We start from the raw sequence: 21,177 nt of genomic DNA, 5'->3' as shown, positions 1-21,177 counted from the left end.
CTGCTTTGAGCTTTGAGATTCAGGACGGTGGCTGCTGCTGTGAAGCTCCAGTGAGAATATCAATGGGATATTTCTCTGCTTTTCTAACTCTTAAGTGCAGGTAATTCACTAAGTTAAGGCAACCCTGGAATATATCACTAGAAATGCTAAATAGAGCGAGAGCAGTTTTGTGTTAGATTGTTGGGAAGATTTCTGAAAACAGTTTTTCAAATTTGTCCGAGACGGTTACTGCTATAGAAATCTGTTCATCCCAATCCAATAATGCACTAGGAACTCAATTACTGACAATAGTAAGATTGACACTCGACAGATTATTCAGCTGTCCGCTTCACGGTCCGGGCTTTTAGAATCAAACTCACTCTCTGGATTTTACATTTGGAAACGCTGCGTTTCAGTCTGGACGATCTGAAAACTGAGAGGTTTGGAAAAAATGACGTAGATTTCAATTCGTCAGGCTCCTATCACATGACCCCTCCCAGAAGAAAACAACGGGCATTGACACGACATGGAGAAACAATGACCCCCTGTAGCCCGTCAGTCTGAACCTCCGTCCAGGACCAAAGAGCAAAGTGTTTCAGTAAACATGTGACGTCAGAGACCGCGAGAAACTCTGCTGTTTGCACACTGAAACTTGAGTCCAATTAAGAGAGTGTGTCTGTGTGTATGTGTGTGTGTTGGGAGGGAGGTAGCAGATAAGGCAGCTGTGGCTGCACCCAGATTATAATTGTCCTGGAGTGGCACTAATCCTCCTCCACCATGACCAGCTCGCTTTGTTCATTTTAAATCAAGGCGCTTCCAATCTGTCACAAAGAGCGACTTCACAAATAGAGGGCGGAGGGAAGGAGCTAATGAAACAAACAACAACAAGACAACAGTAGATTGACCTTTTCAATCATTTAAACACACAAACACATTGATACGGACAGAGTCATCTAAGTATTAAGACTTTTCAGAGATTTGAACTTGTCAGAGAAATCCACGGCTGCACGTTGGGGTTGAACTGCAAACTTTTATTTCTTTAAGCCTTTATACAGGAATCTTATTTTACTGTAATCCCATCAAGAGGGAAACACCTGAGCTGAATTCACTGGACTCATATTATCAATCCAGATCAAATTAGATTGAAAATTAACACAAATCACAGTTTATTAAATCATTTAAAACTAATTATTAGAACAAACAGAAGCAGATTTCAGACCTGCACTGAACTCTGGATAATCTCCAGACATTCTCTAGATTTTTAACTTTCTCTGGACGTCCTCCTCGCAGACTCCTGATTAACAAACCCCCGGATGAGGAGCAGAGATTCAGTTTCACTTGTTTAAAAGCCACCGTCTGTTAAATCTTTTCATGCAACACACAGATAAAAACTCCCTCTGTCCAATTTGTGCCTTTGTCCCGTTATCCAGCGCACGGTGGCGGAGTGTAATCTGCTCATAATCCGTTCCCACAACAGATAATCTGGATTTCAGAGTTCATCCTCGTTTCACTATGTTGCCGGAGATCTCATTGAATAGAGTTTCTCACCGTGCCCGGCTCTACCCACTCAGCCACAGTACATTTATACTGAGGACAAATTCTGGTCTGTGGTGAGGTTTCGGTTGTGTAGTGATGGCGGTCGCTCGTTGTGACACACGCTCGTTGTGCGTTGCCGACCAGGTGCATGAAAAACAGCTGGATTTGAATGAGAATATTCATGAAGCCGCCACATCAAGGTTGTGTGTTCCACGCCGGTAATTTTCATCACAAAGAGGAAAACAGATCACAGAAGATCAGAACAATAGAATGTGTGTGAGCGTGTTACATACATGTATATCGTACGCACCCTCATGTGTCATAGTGGAAGTGCACCTGAGTGTGCGTTTGTCCACTTGTGGGCGTTTGTGCGACTGCACTCGTGCATCATCTGCATCTCCTGCCATAGAGATTCAAATGGCTCCATGTGAAGAATTGAATGGAGAGGCTGGTGAAGTGCTGGCTCTCCTCTTCCTCTCTGGCCGGGAAACGGCGCCCGGGCGGCCTTTGATATGGTAATCACGAATCACCGCGGGGGCCCAGAGTGCCAGATGCATGCTGGGATATATTCCAGGTGTCTGTCAGACTGTGTGGTGTCTCTGGTTAGAGAAGACGCTGGAGTACGTCTGCCACAGTGGTCACACTGGTTTATTAGAATCACTGCAGCGACCGAAGATATAAGATTTAAAAGCTTTTTCAGATTTAAAGTTTTTTTTCAGCAGGTGTTTTCTGAGTGACTCATATTAAATCAGTTTGTTGATATTTTGAGTTCTTACTAATGTTTATTACTGCATATCGTTCACTCTGAGGGAAGCTCCATGCACAGGGACAGAAATCATGATATTTCTCTCCCCAGAACTGATTCATTTAGCTGAATATTATTAATACTAATAATAATTCAGCCTCACATATTATGATATATTATAACATGTTAGACACATCCTCATCACTGCCTCTCGCGCGCTGTGAGATTTCCTCACATCTTCCTCCTCACATGGACGCTCTGCTCTACCCGGAGGCTGACTGGAAAAACTCCAGAAAACATCTGGAGCAACTCACTCGTACATGTGCGTTCTCACCTTCTGAAGATCTCAGGAAGAAGTCCTCACCTCAGCAGCTTCAGAGAGTAAAGTGATGTGTGTGAGTGGACGGCTGCGTGTTCAGTCAGACCGACTTGTACCTGGGCTGGATTCTCCTCTGTGCTGAAAGTGTACATCACTGTAAGTTCAGCAGAGCGGCTGCTTACAGGGGATGTGCCCCCCCCCCCCCCCCCCCCCGCGGGGCTCTTGGGTAAACAGCATGGCGCCGCAGACAGATGGCATACCAGGCTCACACACCCTCTGCATCGGCCCCAGGTAATAAATGGGCTGTTAGGTACAGTCGAGGTCAGGGGGAAGAAAAAGGAACGCTCCGAATTGACTGCACCTCAGCTCTCTGGTTCTCTGGTTCTCTGGTTCTCTGGTTCTCTGGTTCTCTGGTTCCCTGGTTCTCTGGTTCTTCAGTTCTCTGGTTCTCTGGCTCTCTGGTTCTCTGGTTCTTCAGTTCTCAGGTTCTCTGGTTATCTGGTTCTCAGGTTCTCTGGTTCTCTGGTTCCCTGGGTCTCTGGTTCTCTGGCTCTCTGGCTCTCTGGCTCTCTGGCTTTCTGGTTCTCTGGTTCTCTGGTTATCTGGTTCTCAGGTTCTCTGGTTCTCTGGTTCTCTGGTTCTCTGGGTCTCTGGTTCTCTGGTTCTCTGGTTCTCTGGTTCCCTGGTTCCCTGGTTCTCTGGTTCTCTGGTTCCCTGGTTCCCTGGGTCTCTGGTTCTCTGGCTCTCTGGCTCTCTGGCTCTCTGGCTTTCTGGTTCTCTGGTTCTCTGGTTCTCTGGTTATCTGGTTCTCAGGTTCTCTGGTTCTCTGGTTCTCTGGTTCTCTGGGTCTCTGGTTCTCTGGTTCTCTGGTTCTCTGGTTCCCTGGTTCTCTGGTTCTCCAGGACACACGTCCACTCCCGGTGAAGAGCACCTGTAGGTTCAGTCTGATGTGATTCACAGTGGATTCACTGCAACACGTCGTGTCTTCACGTCGTTGAGCAAACGGCCTCATCATCTCCTCCTCCACCTGATTAGCCAGTGGCGTCTGGGTATGATAGTTGACTGCTGGTGTTGTCCACTCACTCGTAAACATAAACAACATCAGCAAGTGTTTGTGTGTGTGTGTGTGTGTGTGTGTGTGTGTGTTTTCAGTCCAAAGAGTAATTCTCACCTCCTGTAGATTGTATATGCTCATTTTTAAAAACATGAGATTTGGGGTTTGTACATTTTAGAATGATTTATAAATATAACATAACTTCAGAGGAGCATTGGAACAGATGATGATAATCTGTCGGAGGTGGAATGTACAGCTTTAAAAGACAAAGTATGTATTGAGAAAGTCAAAGAACGGACCAGAGGGAAACATGCAGAGTTCATGTTTCTTCCGTCTTTTCCCATCTGCCGTCCCTGAGTCTCCTCCCGTCTCCTCCCGTCTCCTCCCGTCTCCTCCCGTCTCCTCCCAGTGACGGAACCAGTGGCACCACACACTGCGTGGCATCTGCAGCTAAAGGTTCCTGTTAGCTGGGAGGCTGTGGAGCTGCTGGACTCTGACAGGCGGGCGCGGAGAAGCTTTCACCCGGGCTCACTGCTCCCCGGGTGGGAACACGGAGGTTCATCAGGCACCGGAGGCCCCCCCCCCCCCCCCCCCCCCACACACACATACAAGCATCTCCACAGGGTTAGCTGAATGCATCAGCTGTGTGTGAGTGTGTGTGTGTGTACATTAACGCATCTACAGAATAATCAGGCATTAAAAGCATTTCATTCAATCTACTCTAGAATAACGAGCCTCTGGACGGCTCTAAAAGAGAATAATAATATTATCTTTTATTTAATAAAGTCTTTATGTATCTCGAGAACCGTTCACCTCGTCAGCTTCACACTTCACATGTATCGTATTGAGATCAACAGGAACAGAACACCTGCACTGACTGATCCAGAAGCATTTCAGGGGCGTTGTGTTGTTCTAGACCTGCTCCTGCCTCTGGACTGTTTTCATCTCTTCTGATGATTCACACCTGTTATCAAGGAGTCGACAGCAGGCCGGTGATTAGAGATGGCATTTAGCTGCTTCTATCCAGAGCGTCTTCCAGATACCACAGCAGCTAAATACAGCATGAGTCTGCAACATCTCCGTTTGTGTGTGAGGGCAAAATGAAATAAAAAGAAACAGACAGACGAGAAGCAGGAACTGGTGAAAACACATTTGAATCCTTCGCCTCCTGCTCCAGTTTGAGCTGAAAGCAGCGCCTGCAGGATCTGAAGTGTATAAACTTAGTGCAGCTCCAGAAAAGCCTGCTGAGAGCCACAGGGACTGAAAGGTCAGCGAGGATATCGTGCTGTGTGGCTCGTCCCCGACGCCAAACGTCACCGCCTGCGCCCCGAGGCCTCTGCAGGTAAACAACCAGCTCATCTACTCAGAGCTGTATCCGATGGAATGTTGGGAAGCGTCTTAAATCAGGAATGTGGGGAAGATAACTTTTACATAATAGATCAAAAACAAATTGTATCGTGAGCCCAGATTTTGTGATTACTGTGATAACTGTGGTGCTTGTCTCCACACGTGAACTAACATGTTTACGACTTAACATTAATAAAACAATGTCATATTTCAATAAAAGTCAAATCTAGAAATAGAGAATAAAATTATTATTTTTCTAAACCCCAGATGAAACGTTGACAACTGATAAAGTTCAGCAAAACCTATTTATGCATTTTTTAAACAATATTAAGTCTTAATTCAAGTTTCAATTTAAAGCTTTGAACAAAATCATGTTTTGATCTTGGAAATTCAAAAGTTCAAAATCAACGTCAAAATGAACTATCCTGATTGTTATATGATAAACAATCATTGTTTTTCCTGATCTTAAGGATTATAAGAAATTATCTTTTTAGCTTTAATAGGCGATAACAGACTCGTATTAATCTGTGAGATCGGAAACTTCTCACTTGCTGCTCGGTTGTTTCTTTTGCCCGTAACAGACGACATTACAGTGGTTTGTCTTCTTAATGTTTCTGTTCTCAGTCACAGCACGAGTGTGAGCTGAGCAATTAGCAGGAATTACCCCCCCCTGCAATTAGCAGTAAAGCAAAGTGCATGAAGCAACAGTTTCCTCCACGACACCTGTGAGTGCTTCAGGTTCTTGTTGATGCATCAGGAGCTCAACCGAATATCAGAACCAATTTGACAGCATTAAACGATACTTATGATAATAATAATAATAAGATGGTCATTAAAGATGCTTTGTGAAAAACAGTCACAATCTGCAGCATCAATATTTGCCTGATTCGAACACATGAGCAGATGAAGAACAAACACGGTCAGCGACAGGGAACAGAAAGTTTGACTCTCACTTTGGAGTGAGGCCCGAGAAGAGAGAAGTGGAGAATCAGGAGCTGAAGTGGGTTCGAACTCAGCCGCCGTCTCATCTTCATCAGAAGTGAAGAGAGGTGTGTGTTCACGTCTGGCCCTCGGTCCTCGGAGCAATCACCACAAGACGTCGATTCTTAAAGAAAGTTCATCGTCATCATCGCTCTTCAGCTCCTCTCCTCCCGCTGCAGGTTGTTCCAAAGAGCTCTCCACTCCAACAGGCCAGCCGCTCAAATCAGGATTTCATCCAGCCATCTCCCACAGGGCTGACCTTGGCAGCTTTTATCAGGTGGTGAATACTTTGCAGAGATTGTTTTGTTTTCCAGACCAACTCCCCCCCCCCCCCCCCCCAAAAAAAAAACCCCTCCTCTCTACCTTAAAGCAAACACATAAATAAAGATAAGGTCTGATCATAGATTTCTGCAGATTCGTCTTTGCATTATGGAATGGAAAAAGAAGAGAAGATATATATGAGCGTTAATGGATTTGTATGTGTTGTCTCTCGAAGGACATCTGGAGTTTGTCTTTGTCGTAGACGCAGAGACGAATCAGAGCTGAATAATCAAAAGGTCTACGTCTCTATGACAATTCCAGAAATATGTATGCGACACCTGTATTCAAATAATTTCAGCTTTCTTGTTATACAACAGGAGGCAATAGAGACAACTCCTCCACATCTCTATTTACAGTCTATAGTTTAATCCCAGACTAGTTGTATTGTATAAACACAAAATGATAAACGTGGCTGTTCCTTCGATGGAGTTATTTATTCTTGGATCAATTTGTTTTCAGTCTCTTGTCAAGTCCCCAGAGGTTTTAATCCAAATGAGTGAAATCTTTATCTTTATCTTTATTATAAGTCTTTATTTGTTTTTTCTCTTCGTCTGCGTCCCGGCCGGGATCACGCCACCGGGTCTCTCCTGGGGAAGCCCCGCCCACCAGCACGCGCGTTTCTCATTGGCTCGGTTTCCTCAGATTAGCCGTAATTAAACTGTGAAATTGAAGCTGTTACCTTAAGTCGTGGACGCCGCGAGGACACCATGAGCCCGGGTGGTACGCAGCTGAGGGGGGGGGGTGGGGGGGGGGTAGGGACCAGCCACCAGGATCTCCCCTTTACGAGAAACAGACAGGTCATGAAGTCGAGATCCCCTGGTCCGAGATGAGGTTTCAGCTTTGTTGATGATAGTTGGTCTGTTTTTAAACTTCCTTACTGAGACACACACACACACACAAACACACACAAGTTCCCAGTGAGAGACGTTGACTGGTCTGTGAGCATCGACCAGTATCTCTTCGTCTTCTACGTGTATGGCTCCTCTTCTTCATCCTGAGGTAACTTTGTTCTTCAAGTTTCACGTCTGACTCGTGTTGGAAACCTCATCAACACGCCCCCCCCCCCCCCCCCCCCCAAAAGCAGTGAGGGGAAACCTCCAGAGCAACGGACTGGGACAGATCATGATGTGAATGTGTGGCTCCTGTTTGCTCGAACACTTGAAAACTGCGAGCTGTAACAATGTGTGTTTGAATTCATCGGTGGCGGCCGGCGGTGCATTAACACACCGTGCACGAGCGAGCGTGGAGCCATTAGACGCAGTTGGCAGAGCTGCAAACAGCCAGCTGAGGAACATTAAATACATGTGACCTGGAGAGCACGTATTACAAAATGGGAGCGACCCCGCCCGAGGGGGAGTTGTGTTGTTTCTGCAGCAAACACGATTCTCTGCAACTCCATTAAGTCGCCATTCATCAAAGTCACTTCATGTTTTCACAAACACCAGGAAATCAGGGGCGAGGTCACAATTTACACAACAGGAGAGGGAGCGGGGGGGCTTGTGTGTGTGTGTGTGTGTGTCTGTGTGGGTGGGTGGGTGGGGGGTAATATTTATATATATTACCAAAACATGCATAATTATTCATCATTAGCCGCACCCCATTGGTCCAGACCCATGTCATCGTCATGACAACAACCCCCTGGGCACGACCCCCCCCCCCCCCACACACACACACAGTACTCACCTCCCACTACATCCCCCCCCCTCCAATATGCACAGCTCCAGCGGGACGGCCTCTCGACTGAACATGGCCGCCAGGCGTTTCTCTGGTGTTCAGGAGCGCTGCTTGAAACCCACTCTGAGCCGGGCCTCGCTACACACTACACACTACACACTACACGCTACACACTACATACTACACACTACTCGCCACAAGCTTCACACTACACACTACACACTTCACACTACACGCTACAAGCTACACACTACAAGCTACACAGTACACGCAACACGCTACACACTATATGCTTCCAACTACACACTACACACTACACACTACACACGACACACGACACACTACACACTACACACTACACACTACATGCACACTGGGACCCAGCGAATCTCTAAATAACCTAAATGGAGCCGTTGGTCTGATTCTTCATGTTGTTGACATGGACTCAAATTGATCAGTCAGCTTGTGTGTAGTAAATATGTGTGTACCTTCTGCCTCTGTGTGTAGTTGGGTTAGATACTACAGTGTTCCCGGGGTTATTCCACTTCACCTCGTGTCAATCATAAGGAAGACTTATTAATTCTGATATTCCCACAAAGATTACTTACATTTTTTCATTATGGTTTTAAGAAGTCAAGTGAACTGGTTGCAACCTGCAGAGACTCTGGTTGATTTTCACAATCTTTTCTTATGAAATCTTTTCTTATGAAATCTTTTCTACAGAAAACCTCAGCGTCAGATCGACTGAACCAACTTTTTAATGAAGTTTATCGTGTGAGAAACGTTGTGTATCGGTTTCCTTCGGAGTTAAATGCTGTTTACGAGACCCAGTTCCATGTGGCAGCACTCGAGGTGAAGCTCTGCAGATCCAGCTCTCCTCCCTCACCGCTCTCTCTCTCTCTCTCACTCGTCTCTTCAAACAGCCGCTGCTCATTTCACCTCCAGGTTTCACTTCCTCTCAGCTCGTGGCGTCGCCTGAAAGAAACTTCCGAGCCGCTCCCGAGTCAGCGTCAGCCTCCCGGTGCTGGAGAACAGTGGAAAAGGAAACGTGTGCAGGAAACACTTCATAATCGACTCCTAACCGTGTGCACATGAACTAGCACTTGTTCCACCAACACTGCCTCGTGCACGCCATCGGCCCCTCACACACACACACACACACTCACACACACACACACACACACACTGGCAGGCAGCAGGCGGACGTGGGGGGGGTGATTGAATGTGAGGGAGAGGCGAGACGACAAGCGTAGCATTCACCTTGATCAACAGTCTTTTCTTGGCTTTCAAGCACAGAGCATGTTGCTGCTGCTGCTCTACTTTAACAAGCTGATCTGGGCAGAGTGTCAACAGCAACACACTGCAACTACACACAGACACACACACACACACACAGACGCTCTCAGTATTTATGTAATACTCTTCTGTGTTTGTCTGTTTATTGGTTGTGGGGGGGGGGGGTCACTCTGACACATCTGCTTTGTGATTGAACGCATTATAAATCAGATTTGGAGCTAATAAGACAAACATCCGATAATTATATTGAATTGATTCCAGTTTCGTGTTCATTATATGGATCAGATCATTGTGAATTTGTAATCGTTGCAACTACACTGTTGAGGTACTTTTGTGATATTTATATATGTAAAAAACTTCAGTAATGACGTGAGAACAGTCCCTGTCTTCATCTCCCCCTCTGTCTGCATCGCCTCAGACAACAGCTCTCGATTTATTTGGCAGAGGCATCGCCCTCAGAGCGGAGGAGACGGCTGATAAGGGTGTGATGGTTGGAGGGATCCATCCGTCCTTCTCTCCCTCTGTCCTCCTCTCCCTCCGTCCTTCTCTCCCTCCGTCCTTCTCTCCCTCCGTCCTTCTCTCCCTCCGTCCTCCTCTCCCTCCGTCCCTGCAAACTGCCTCTGATACTGACGAGACTCCATCAGATGTTAGAGGAGACGCATAAGCCAGACAAAAGCCAGCTCTCTCAACATGTCCCTGCGTCCTCAGCCAGGTGGAGAAGAGATGTGGAAATAAGTCCAGAGCTCTGCTGTATTTGTGTGACTGAGACACAGCTCACAGAGTCAGAGAGTCAGAGAGTCAGAGCGGCGCTGCAGCTCGACTTGAGACTGTCAGGAGAACAGTTTCATGCTCTGAGGCTGTAGAGAGGAGACAGTTACATCAGCCTCCACTGTCAAGCCACTTCTGCTGCTTGTGAAGTGATCTCAGCTATAGGTACAAGACAGCTGTGTGTGTGTGTGTGTGTGTGTGTGTGTGTGTGTTTGTGTGTGTGAGAGAGAGAGCAGAAGAGGCAGTGTGTGTTTCTTTGTGCTGATGTAGATAAAAGATTTGCGTCTGAGCTAGAAACGAAAAAAAGGAAAAATACCAAGTAGAAACTGTAGAAATGTGTGTGTGTGTGTGTCTGTGTGTGTGTGTGTGTGTGTGTGTGTGTGTGTGTGTGTGTGTGTGTGTGTCTGAATACTTGTCTATTTGCTATTTCGGATCTTTTTATACAGTCCAACATCAATCGGGAAAAAGTTTCTTTAAGTAACAGAAACAAGAATCCTGGACAATCTCCTGCTGCTTCTTCAGATGTGAAAGACGTGAACTCTGGGACATGTTCCAGAGTTCACGTCTAAAACATCTGAAGTTTGATTTGTAAAAACGTTCCTGTAGAAATATGACTAGATACATATCTCATAGTAAAGTTATTATCCAAGGGTCTTCAGCAGTCCTTGACATGAGAGAAACAAGAAACTGAGTAGTAAAGAACTTCAGTAATACTTCATAATGACTGTTCATGTTTATGAGTTGCCAGCTCCTCTCTCTCCGATACACACTGTGTGTATGTCATAAATCTAGATTTTATTAGTATTGTGTTAAGTTGTGTCAGAACAGCAGTACAGGAGGAAAGTGGCTGCAGCCAATCAGGGTGGTTTTCTGCCCCGATTCAACAACGTCTTGGTCTTCTCGTCCAATTAGCTCTGCCGCTCTGTCCGCTGCCGCTCGTCCTCTGTAATGCAAACTGCCTGACATCCCCTGTCACAGTCAGTTTGTCCCTCAGCCCAGATGTGCTGCTCTCTTTACTGTACGTTGAAGGGTTATGTCCCGGGGGGCATCGGGCCGAGGGGCGACCATATCATGCGGATGATGGCTCTTTTGTCTTGGGTGCCATCCTGGAAGACAAGACGAGTGGGGGGGGGGGCAGGACGGTAGGTCGCAGGAATCCAAAATATGTTTGCGCGGCACAAAGGACACGGGTTCGGTGGTCCGGGGCCTGAATGAGCTGTCGTGAGGATGAAGAACAAGACGGAGAGCTTTTCATTCTGTGACCGTCTATGATTTGACCATTTGAATATCACACTCTGATGTGGCGTCCATGTGACACCGCTGACAGCCGGGTTGATGCCTGCGTCGCCCGGAGGCCGGCGGACAAAGAGGCAGACACGTCTGTTTTCAAGGTGGCGAGATGAGTGATGTTTGCTCATTATGTGGAGACTGTTGGTCTGAAACCCTCTGTTCCTCCGGAGCTGGTGACAGTTGGGACAGTGGCGTCACTCCGGGTGTCCGGTGACGTCCAATCAGAGGCCGCCAGGAGCAGATGATAACGTCCAGGGATTTTTAATGATCAGTGTCAGAGCAGAGGAAGCAGATACTTCAGGGGAGCATTGTGCCGATGTTCATTACCAACGCCAGAAGCAGGGTGTTGCTTTCACCCATCTGTGCCTTCAAGATGCTTCCTCAAATAACAGAGTCTTATTAACTCCCAAACAGCTGGTGTCATGTGATCGGTGACGTCACAAGTGAGATAGAAACAGGAAATGACCTTTTCACAGATCGTCTGCTTCCTGCTGGACGGTAGATCATAAAGATTCGTGGTAAGATAATGATGTCGCAGAAAATGATTTCACCAATAAAATAAGAGACACGATCTCCAGCTTGTTTAAACTGGCCAGTCATTCGTCATACGATATAAATGATAATAAAAAGGTATTATTACGATCTAATAAGTTGCTTGATTGGGTTATGCACATGCACACAGGCAATACATAACTTTTATGATTTCACAGATATCAACAGGCACATTAAACTACTTTTACACAAAGTATATTTCAAATCATATTTATTTATCAGTTTATATTGGAACCCAGATGCTTCAACCTTTTTCCAGTGATGCGCTGCAGCTCAAATAAAGTTAAAGCCGTTATTATAAAGAGCAGTGAACATGAGATATCAGCCACCACAGCGACCTGAAGCTGTTCACATCTCTTTACAACTTACCATCCAGGAGACCCTGATATCATCTCCCAGCTGTTTCAGTGGCCGAGAACAACATGTCGGCAGCGACACGACAACAAACCCACACGACAGATTGTGATTACAGATACGAACTCACACGGCTCCACACCCTTCAGCACGAGCACAATCCTTTTAGACAAATCTCCTGCTCTGCAGAGCGTGATACAAGCCTCTGGTATCTCACACAGCTCATCGCCTCCACTGACCTCAGAGCAGCTATTACTGGATCTGTTGGCAAGCCGGGTCCTGTAATGTGGATCGGGTGGAGACCTTGAGTGAAGTCAAAAGACCTGTACCTTCTTTTTTTAAAAGGGTTTTGAAAAGATGCTTTCACACTGTGTCCTACATTTATCAATTCACAGGAATTCAGTTATGATCTTTATGAAAAGTCCATTTCTAAAGGGTAGTTTCCTCAGTTTGAAATGTTAAAGCCAGTACACAACAAGACGGTACACAACTTATTTTTCAATCTGTAAACAACAAACATTGTCTGAGTCCCATATCACTATATACTGTAGTGATTTTGGCAATTTGTATTTCTTTGCGAATGTTAAGTGAGTTCTTTTACCCTATATTGTTCACGCATTGTTTCCCACAATGCATCGTTAGAAGTAGAGAACAGCCATTGGTCACTAACCGAGCCATATAGACCATCATGCATTGCACTCGGTGGAGGGACGAGCAGCAGGAGCAGACCTCACCTGTCGTTCAAACTTTTCTAATTAAAACATGGTCATTCAACATGTTTAGTATAAAAGTGTGGGCAGTGTGGCCAAGGGGGTAGAGCGGACGTTCTCCAACATGAAGGTTGCCGGTTCAATCCCCACTCTTCCCCATCTCCATGCCGAAGTGTCCTTGGCAAGATACTGAACCCCTAAATGGCCCCTCATAAATGTTGAGTGTTCTAAAAATGTAAGTCGCTTTGGACAAAAGCGTCAGCTAAATGACATGTAATGTGTAAGTGTCAAATTAATATAAAAAATTAAGATTGTGATTTTCCCCCGGCCGAGGTCGTTGTTGTTGTTTACTTTGTAATTCTGCGACAATGACGTCATTACCGTCGCAAAGGAAACGAGCCGAGTCGTGTCCGAAGGTTTTTCTCTTTTTCAGATTAGACTCTCTAAAGAAGTCACTAAGGTCAAGTGGGGAAAAGTGAGAGGCCACGTCCTGCACTGACACTGCCCCTAGTGTTCATGTGCATATTGCATCTTGTGGACGCGTTGCTATAAGAAGTACCACACAGAGGCAGGACACACAGGGCAGCCATGATGTGTGCAAATACATGTCCAGCCTTATACTGAAGGTTTTACCAGAACAAAAACTGATTTGTAAGGTTGTTAGTCTTTTTCCAATCAACTGGAACAGAATAAGGCGGTTGAACCTCCTGTGTGTAAGCTGTTGTCCGGGCCTCGGTGCCGACAGTCGCAGGACGAGTGATCGCAGGTTGAGGTGGCGCTGGGTTGTGTGTTTGTGTCTTCTGGGTTGTGTGTTTGTGTCATCTGGTGCTGAAGCCTCGGAGAATAAAGGTCTGACGGGATGCGATTTTCATGCAGCTGAAAGGGAAAGGAAATTAAATGTTGGCGCCCAAAGCTCCCTTAACCCTCTGTCATTGAGCTTTGAGAGTGGTGTAGGTGGGGGTGTAAGTATTAAGGGGGGGGGGGGGGGGGGGTGTAAACTGAAAAGCACTGGTCACATACTGAGCAGAGCGAAGCAGGGTCCTCACTGCCTGCCACCTCCAGCTGTCGCCAAGGGGGACAAAGGGAGGTGTGGGGGTGTCTGTGAAGAAGCTGGAGTGAGTGGTGGGGGGGGGGGGGGGGGGGGGCTGAATAGAAAGATAAACTAAGTGCCCCCCCCCCTCCCCACACAAACACACACTACACGCACACTAACACACACTAACACACTCACACACACAAAGGACCTTGTCATCTGCATTAGGCAGCATCTTCTCTATTTGCCCCCCCCCTTCACACTTTCTTTTCCAAGCCGAACTGCACACAGTCCAAAGAAACAAACACACACACACACACACACACACACACACACACAAACACAAATCTGTACAAAGTTGAACTGTGTTCGCATATTCTCACAAAAATGTATCCATGCATGAAAGACTGAGCCTTGCAACACACACACGTACACACAGACAAACACACACACACACACACACACACACACACACACACACACACACCTTTCTATCTTAATTCTTTAACCCTCCTCCCATGTTTGCTGCAGCTGTTAGTTCTCCATCAGACTCCACTCGCTGCAGCTAAGAACTCATTAGTCCTATTTGTTGATTAGGCCAGTGTGTGTGTGTGTGTGTTTGTGTGTGTGTGTGCGCAGGTGCATGTGTGTGTGTTTGTGTGTGTGTGCAGAGTTGTTCACGTCCCTAACGACAAACCTGTCACCGTTATTTTCTCTTTATTATATTTATTCTGTTTTACTCATACTCAGCAGTATTTAAGTTAAATTTAAATTGATCAGATCCAGATTTCATTTGGATCTGCAACACATGGTATTTACTCCCCTGAATATACCTCATCCAATTCTTAAATAAGGATCCATGAGTTATAGAAACTATAGAAAACCTTGATCCATCTGCTGATCTGGATCTACAACAGAACTTAACGAGATCTGTTGAGTATTTTCTACGTAATCCTACAAACAAACAAATAAACAGAAACTCCTCTTCAGAGATTAGAATCAATGAGTCTGAACTAAACCTGTGTCTTTGTTGTTTTAGTCCTAATCACTGTTTCTAAAATAAAAAATCAGTTTACAATTTTTTTATAATCGACTGAGGGAGAAACGTTTTACTGATGAAATACATAAACGTGCTGTAAAGTAAAAGTCACATTATTTTAAATAAAATATAATATGACCATGATATAATGCAGATTATGATAATTTAGAGTTTATGTAAAAAGCCAATTATTTATTTTTGTTTTAATAAGAAATTAGTTTTTTAAAGGGAAACATTTGCATTTTACAAATATGATTTCATCGTCTCCACGAATGTTTATTTCCCCAATAACGACTCTTCTCAATAACCTTTAATTTATTTTTTACTCTGCGTGACATTTTTAGATTTTTTTTAATCCTGACGTACGAGCGTGAGATTTTCATTAATTATGCAAATCATCGTGATCGCAGGAAGACACCGATTCTAACGTCTTATTCTAGAGAGAGAGAGAGAGAGAGAGAGAGAGAGAGAGAGAGAGAGAGAGAGAGAGAAACCTTGAAGATGTTTCCAGAGAACCAGCGACTGTTGCCTCATCGACCGAAATCATTTGAGATGTTAGTTTGAAAGAAAACGACTTGTGAGGATGATTTTTATTTATTTATTTATTTGGTGAATCTCCGCTTCACCTTCCTCTCTGCTCCCCCCCCCCCCCACTCCCTCTCCTCTTCCTCCTCCTGTCGGCAACATGTGGAGCGGTCGCCATGGCAACGAGGGGAGGTGACATGTGCTGTAGACAGGCAGGGGATGGAGGGAGGGATGGGAGGAATATAAGGAGGAGCCCCACAGTGCACTTTGTAGTCTCTCTCTCTCTCTCTCTCTCACTCTCTCTCTCTGAGAACGAACATAGCATCTCATTGCTCTCCGTGGAAGTGGAGGAGGCCAGTCGTCCTCTTCCTCCTCCTCCTCCTCCTCGTCTTCCTCTCCTCTCCGAGCATGTGCTCAGTTGCGTCGAGGAAGAGCCAGGACTCAAAAACCGCTCTCTGCATTTTCTCCCTCCTTTTTTTTATTGTAACGGATGAGACGAATGGCAGAAAGAAGAAGGAGATGGAGGAGGAGGAGGAGGAGGAGAGGGAACTCTCTCTTTTTTATGTCTTTTCCTGAAGAAGGAGAGAAAAAGGGGTGACGAGGAGGTAGAGATGAAACTCCCTCTCTCTCTCTCTCTCTCTCTCCAGCTCACTCTCTCCTCGACCTCCTCCTCCTGCGCCTCCTCCTCCAGTCGCCACACCTGGAGATGGAAGGGGAATAGACGCGGGAGGAGGTGTCTGGTGCATCACCTCACCACCGACTCCTGGTAGGATTGAATTGTTGTTCTGCATGATAATGAGGAGTGCTCAAAAACATTTTCGTTCAGCAGTTGATATTTGTCTAAGTCATAATTCCTCCAGCTGAAGGAGCAGTGGGAGCAGTGGGAGCATTGGGAGCAGTGGGAGTGTCGGTGGAGTTTAGAGTCTGATTGACGGTGCGCCCTCACCGGCGACTGGCTTCACGCAGCTGCATCTCCCCCGCCTCTGTAATAACATTCAGTTTAATGGGATTTACCGCTGCTTTCATTTCTCCAGCTACGTGCCGACACCGCAGGAGTGCAAACTTTTAACTGCGTTGTGTATTTCTCATGTTGCAAGTGGTAATGGAGGAGGAGGAGGGGTTTTGTGTGCGTGTGTGGGATGTTGCCGAGAAATGGATTCACACTTTTTGGTTTGGCTAAAATACAACCAGGGCAGGGACATCAATCGTCTTTGGGTTAAATTCATAAATTGAAGTCTGTATTTGTGAGATATGTTTTAATTGCATGCTGTTGGCGTTGGCGTGTGTGTGTGTGTGTGTGTGTGTGTGTACTTTTGCTTAGGTGCATGTGTTTAATTGTGTACAAGCGTGCACCTGCAGATGTGAGTGCATCAGTGTAAAATCACTCTACATCAGAGTGTGTGTGTGTGTGTCCATGCAGCCTGTGTAGATGCACATACTTCTTTGCATGTGCAGGTGTGTGTGTGTGTGTGTGTGTGTGTGTGTGTGTGCAGTGTTTGCTTGTTTGCTGAAAGGTTTTGTTAAAGCCGGGGTTGAACTTTTCCAAAGCCCCGGGATGAATCGGAGGTGAGGGACAGATCTTTGTTTCCTGCAGGAGACAATGGCCGGCCGCCGCTCTGCCTCTGACCTTTTTTCACCCGTTCTCAATAAGCCAGAGCCGTGCAAATCCATCTGCCTTTTGTCTATGGGAGCCTGGCTAATCCACACACACACACACACACACAAACACACACACACCCTCCTCTCCACACACATACACGTATACACCCTGTCACACACACACACACACACCTCCACTGCTAAATCTCCATCTCAAATCCAGAAACTCTTCTCTCTCCCGTCCGACTCTAATTTCTGAACAGATTCTCGTCACCTGCAGATTATTAATATTATAATTCAGTGAATGAGAAGTCGAGTGAGGATGGATCTGCAGGAAAGAGGAGCGACTCCTAATGTAGAAACAAATAAATAAAAAATCACAGAAGGAGAGATTAAAAAAATAAAACAGATATTCTGCAGCAGCTCATTTTGCTTCCCTCTCTTTTGGAGGGTTTTTGCCCCCCCCCCCTCCTGTTCAAAGACGCCTGTCCGTCTGCAGGGAGCGTGTCTGATATCTGCTAAACAGGGCTGAACCCAGCGGCGCTCACAGACAGACAGACAGACAGACAACAGACACGGTGATGCTTCTCAGAAACACTGTCTGTGTGATCACGTCTGTGAAAAGCAAAAATTTGCACAAGTACAATCGCTTTTTTTCCTCCGGGAGCAGATGGACAATAGAGGCTTGAAAGGAGCTCCCGTCTGCTCGCTGCCTTTAGGGAGATGATATTCTCCTTTCATTTTGTTTTTTTTGCGCCTCTCAGTGAAATGCACTTGATCAAAATGTCTGATTCTCCTCCAGAAACAACTGCGTCATGTGACATGTGAGGTGTTGTTTCACTCGGGCTCTGAAATCCTTTTTTATCGAATCAGGAAGTGGCTCTGATGATCGTCTCAGATTATGAATTTCAAACACACACACGTTACGTTTCATTAGGATTCTGCAGCCGCCCTGTGGCTCTTCACATCCGGCCCTCAGCCAATAGCAGGTGGAGGAAGAGCCTGACGCCGCGTTCCCTTCAACCTCGGAGGGACCCGCCCCCGAGTGGGAGGCTGCAACTGGAACGCCCCCTCACCACCCCCGACTTCTAAATCCAAGATGGCTGCTCCGTATGTGACCAGTGTTAGCGCTTCTGTCTTTAAATCCATCGTACACACGGTTCGGTCCCATCGCTGCCTGTGGACACGTTTCTACAGTGTTTGTGTTTAACCACGACCTGGTTGTGCTAACGGTGGCTAGCTACCTGGTTATCAAGGAGTGACGTCATCCCGAGCGTCGAGGTGTGATGTGACCCGGCGTTAGAGCTGCAGAGCCCGGTGGATGACCTCGTGATGTCGGATGTGGCCGATGCAGGTTTCTTCCGATACTTCAAACCTTTCTACGAGTTCAGCTTCGTCGTGTACGTCAGTGAAAGTGTTGCACGATGTTGCTCAGTAATGGCCGCCCTCTCGTGTGGGAAGGTTCCGCCTCCTGAGCAAACATTTGATTTTCAATCATTGCAAATTCCTGCTACACGACTCGAGAGCTTTGCGGCTGCTCGTCCTTCATCAACGCCAACCATCAAGTCAGAACCCCCCCCTCCACTCTCTCTCTCTCTCTCTCTCTCTCTCTCTCTCTCTCTCTCTCTCTCTCTCTCTCTCTCTCTCTCTCTCTCTCTCTCTCTCTCTCTCTCCTCCATCCATTTACTGTTACTAACAACTGCAACCAAACTTCATTAAGCAGTCGGGGTCAGGCTGCATTTGTTTGAATCAATAGAGAGACATGCAAGGCAGCCATGATAAAGAGGGTGAGGGGGGAGGTGGAATCAGTGTGTGTGTGTGTGTGTGTGTGTGTGTGTGTGTGTGTGTGTGTGTGTGTGTGTGTGTGTGTGTGTGTGTGTGAGGAGGGGGGGGAAGGTGCTTTTGGTAACGCCGGCATCTGTCCCGTGAAAGATGACTGGTAACAGTTAGAGTTTTGAGTTATGACCCGTTACTCTGCGAGCGAGAACCAATCCCTCTCCATGAAACTTAATTTGACCAAACAACCAGACGACTCCCGGAGTAAAATGACAAATGAAGTTATTTGATCCGTGGTTTACACAAAAAAAACAAAACAACGCATTTTTGGCAAAAAGATGATTGCAGTGGAAAGCGTGTGGAATCAGCAGCAGTGCATTATTAATGGCCCTGTCTGCTCACTCCTTGTTTATGATGCTGTTGCTTCTTTTACATTAAGAATGCATTAATGAAAAGAAACATTAAAAGATACACAACGCAGCCACAATCAATTCTATCTGCTTTTATGGACGTCTAATGTAATATTAATATCTGCAGCCGTACTACTCCAACAACCACGGACTCCCTGCATTATGTTTATCACTGATTTATGAACAGCCTCCGTAGGAACTCGCAGATACAAGTCGATCAATCTTTCATACGCTCTGGAGCACGGAGACCAATTCTCACTTTTTTTTTGTTCCACTTCTTTTTCTTTTCCTGAGCAGGAAGAGAAAGCTTCAGAGACGTCCACCGCCTCCTTTCAAGGCCGCCACATTACTATGCACCCGGCTTTTACAGTACGGCTCAGAGCCGCCCGGGCAAAGTGGACGCCCCACAAAGCATCGAACAACTGTTGTCCCCCATTGTGGGTCTTTCTGCGGGGCCCTCTTTATCAGGTGCTGAATGCATCTCAGTGAATGAAATCGTAGGGGGTGGGGTGGTGAGGGAGAGGACGAAGATGGTGGAGGTGGAGGGGGGCGGGGGGGGGGTCGCTCCCTTGAAACCTCACAAGAATTCCACAACAATCCGTGTGCCGGGTGGAGACGCCCTCTTCCACCTCCCAGGGTTCCTCTGTGCAGACGGGCGGGCAGGAGGGATCCGACAGGGCCCGCCCCCTCTTCCCCCCCCGCTGCTTTCAAAGCCTCCTTTCCATTAACTCACCACGCCGCACCTCGCCTAATCTCTGTGACCCCCCCCCCCCCCCGAGACCGGCCTGCACCTCAGGATTTATCCTCCAAACATGCAGAGTGTGCAGCACACAGGTTCTGTCAGGGGAAGTGAACGATGAGCCACAGCAGGAGTTTAGGCTTCTCCTTCCATTAAACAGGGGGGGGGGGGGGGGGGTGGGGGGGGGGGGGTGGAATTCATCTCCACCGCTCCGAGGGAGAAAAGAGAAACTTGTTCCCGAGCAGAAACAAGTGGAGCAAAGCTTCTTTCTCTCCTCCATTGATCTCCTTTGAGATAACTCTTTGTCGGGGGGGGATTGTAGGTCTCGTCATTGGTGTTGCAGTTTGCAGCTCCTCTCTTTGGGCTGTGGCCTCGCTCTTTTTTGTCCGTGTCATCACGCAGTGTGTGTAATAATGGGGAATTATGTTGCCTATTGTTAGCTCTTGGTAGTCAGGTGAAAACGCATCAGACCCATTATCTAGAGCGGCACCGGAGTCTGGAAACGAGCAGCGAGCAGCCGGCAGAGCAGCAGCTCATGGTGACCAGTTCAATAAGACCACTTGGTTTTCTAACCCACTGGAGAAGAAGGTCGGAGACGCTGGTCAGGCAGCGCGACTCCATTGTGTTGTCTCCAGCAGCCGGCCGCGTGAAAAGACATCTGTCCTCTCCGGATGTTTGCCGAAGGATCTGGTTTCCACGCGGTGGATTAAAGCTCAGCCGAGGTCCGAACTGGCAAGACACCAGTTTGAGAGCTGGTGGAGATTCACTCCGATATTGTGATCGTTGTGTTACCGTCTCGACACATCCACAACTCTTTGCTAAACAGGAGTTCATGCATTCTACACGCACCTCTGGGCACAGATGGTGCAACAACTGATCGTGGTGATACTTTTCACGGAGAACAGCCAAATGCATATTTATGTGGGGACAGAGAGAAACCATGTGATCGCCTCCTGATGTAGAACCAGACATTTTCCAGGTGGAGGTGTTTGAAGCAGAAATGATTGATTTCTGCCTTTAACGCGGTTCAGACAGATCATTTTGTCATTGGAGGATTTCAGAGTGAGATTCTGGACCGGTCACTGGAAGCTTCACTCCAGGAGAATCCAACCGTGAGCAGCAGTGAGAGG

General features: G+C 46.7%; 1 protein-coding gene across 1 annotated transcript in view; it reads left to right on the top strand.

The window, feature by feature from the left end:
- The window catches only part of LOC133967975 (receptor-type tyrosine-protein phosphatase N2-like), a 107,189-nt gene that overhangs the window by 58,401 nt on the left and 27,611 nt on the right, over window positions 1-21,177 (top strand). The gene's annotated exons all lie outside the window — the stretch shown is intronic.

The sequence above is a fragment of the Platichthys flesus genome, chromosome 14, assembly GCF_949316205.1.
Source record: "Platichthys flesus chromosome 14, fPlaFle2.1, whole genome shotgun sequence".
NCBI classification, from domain to species: domain Eukaryota; kingdom Metazoa; phylum Chordata; class Actinopteri; order Pleuronectiformes; family Pleuronectidae; genus Platichthys; species Platichthys flesus.
Note: the sequence above shows the minus strand (reverse complement) of the source record. Positions and strands in the feature narration are given on the sequence as shown.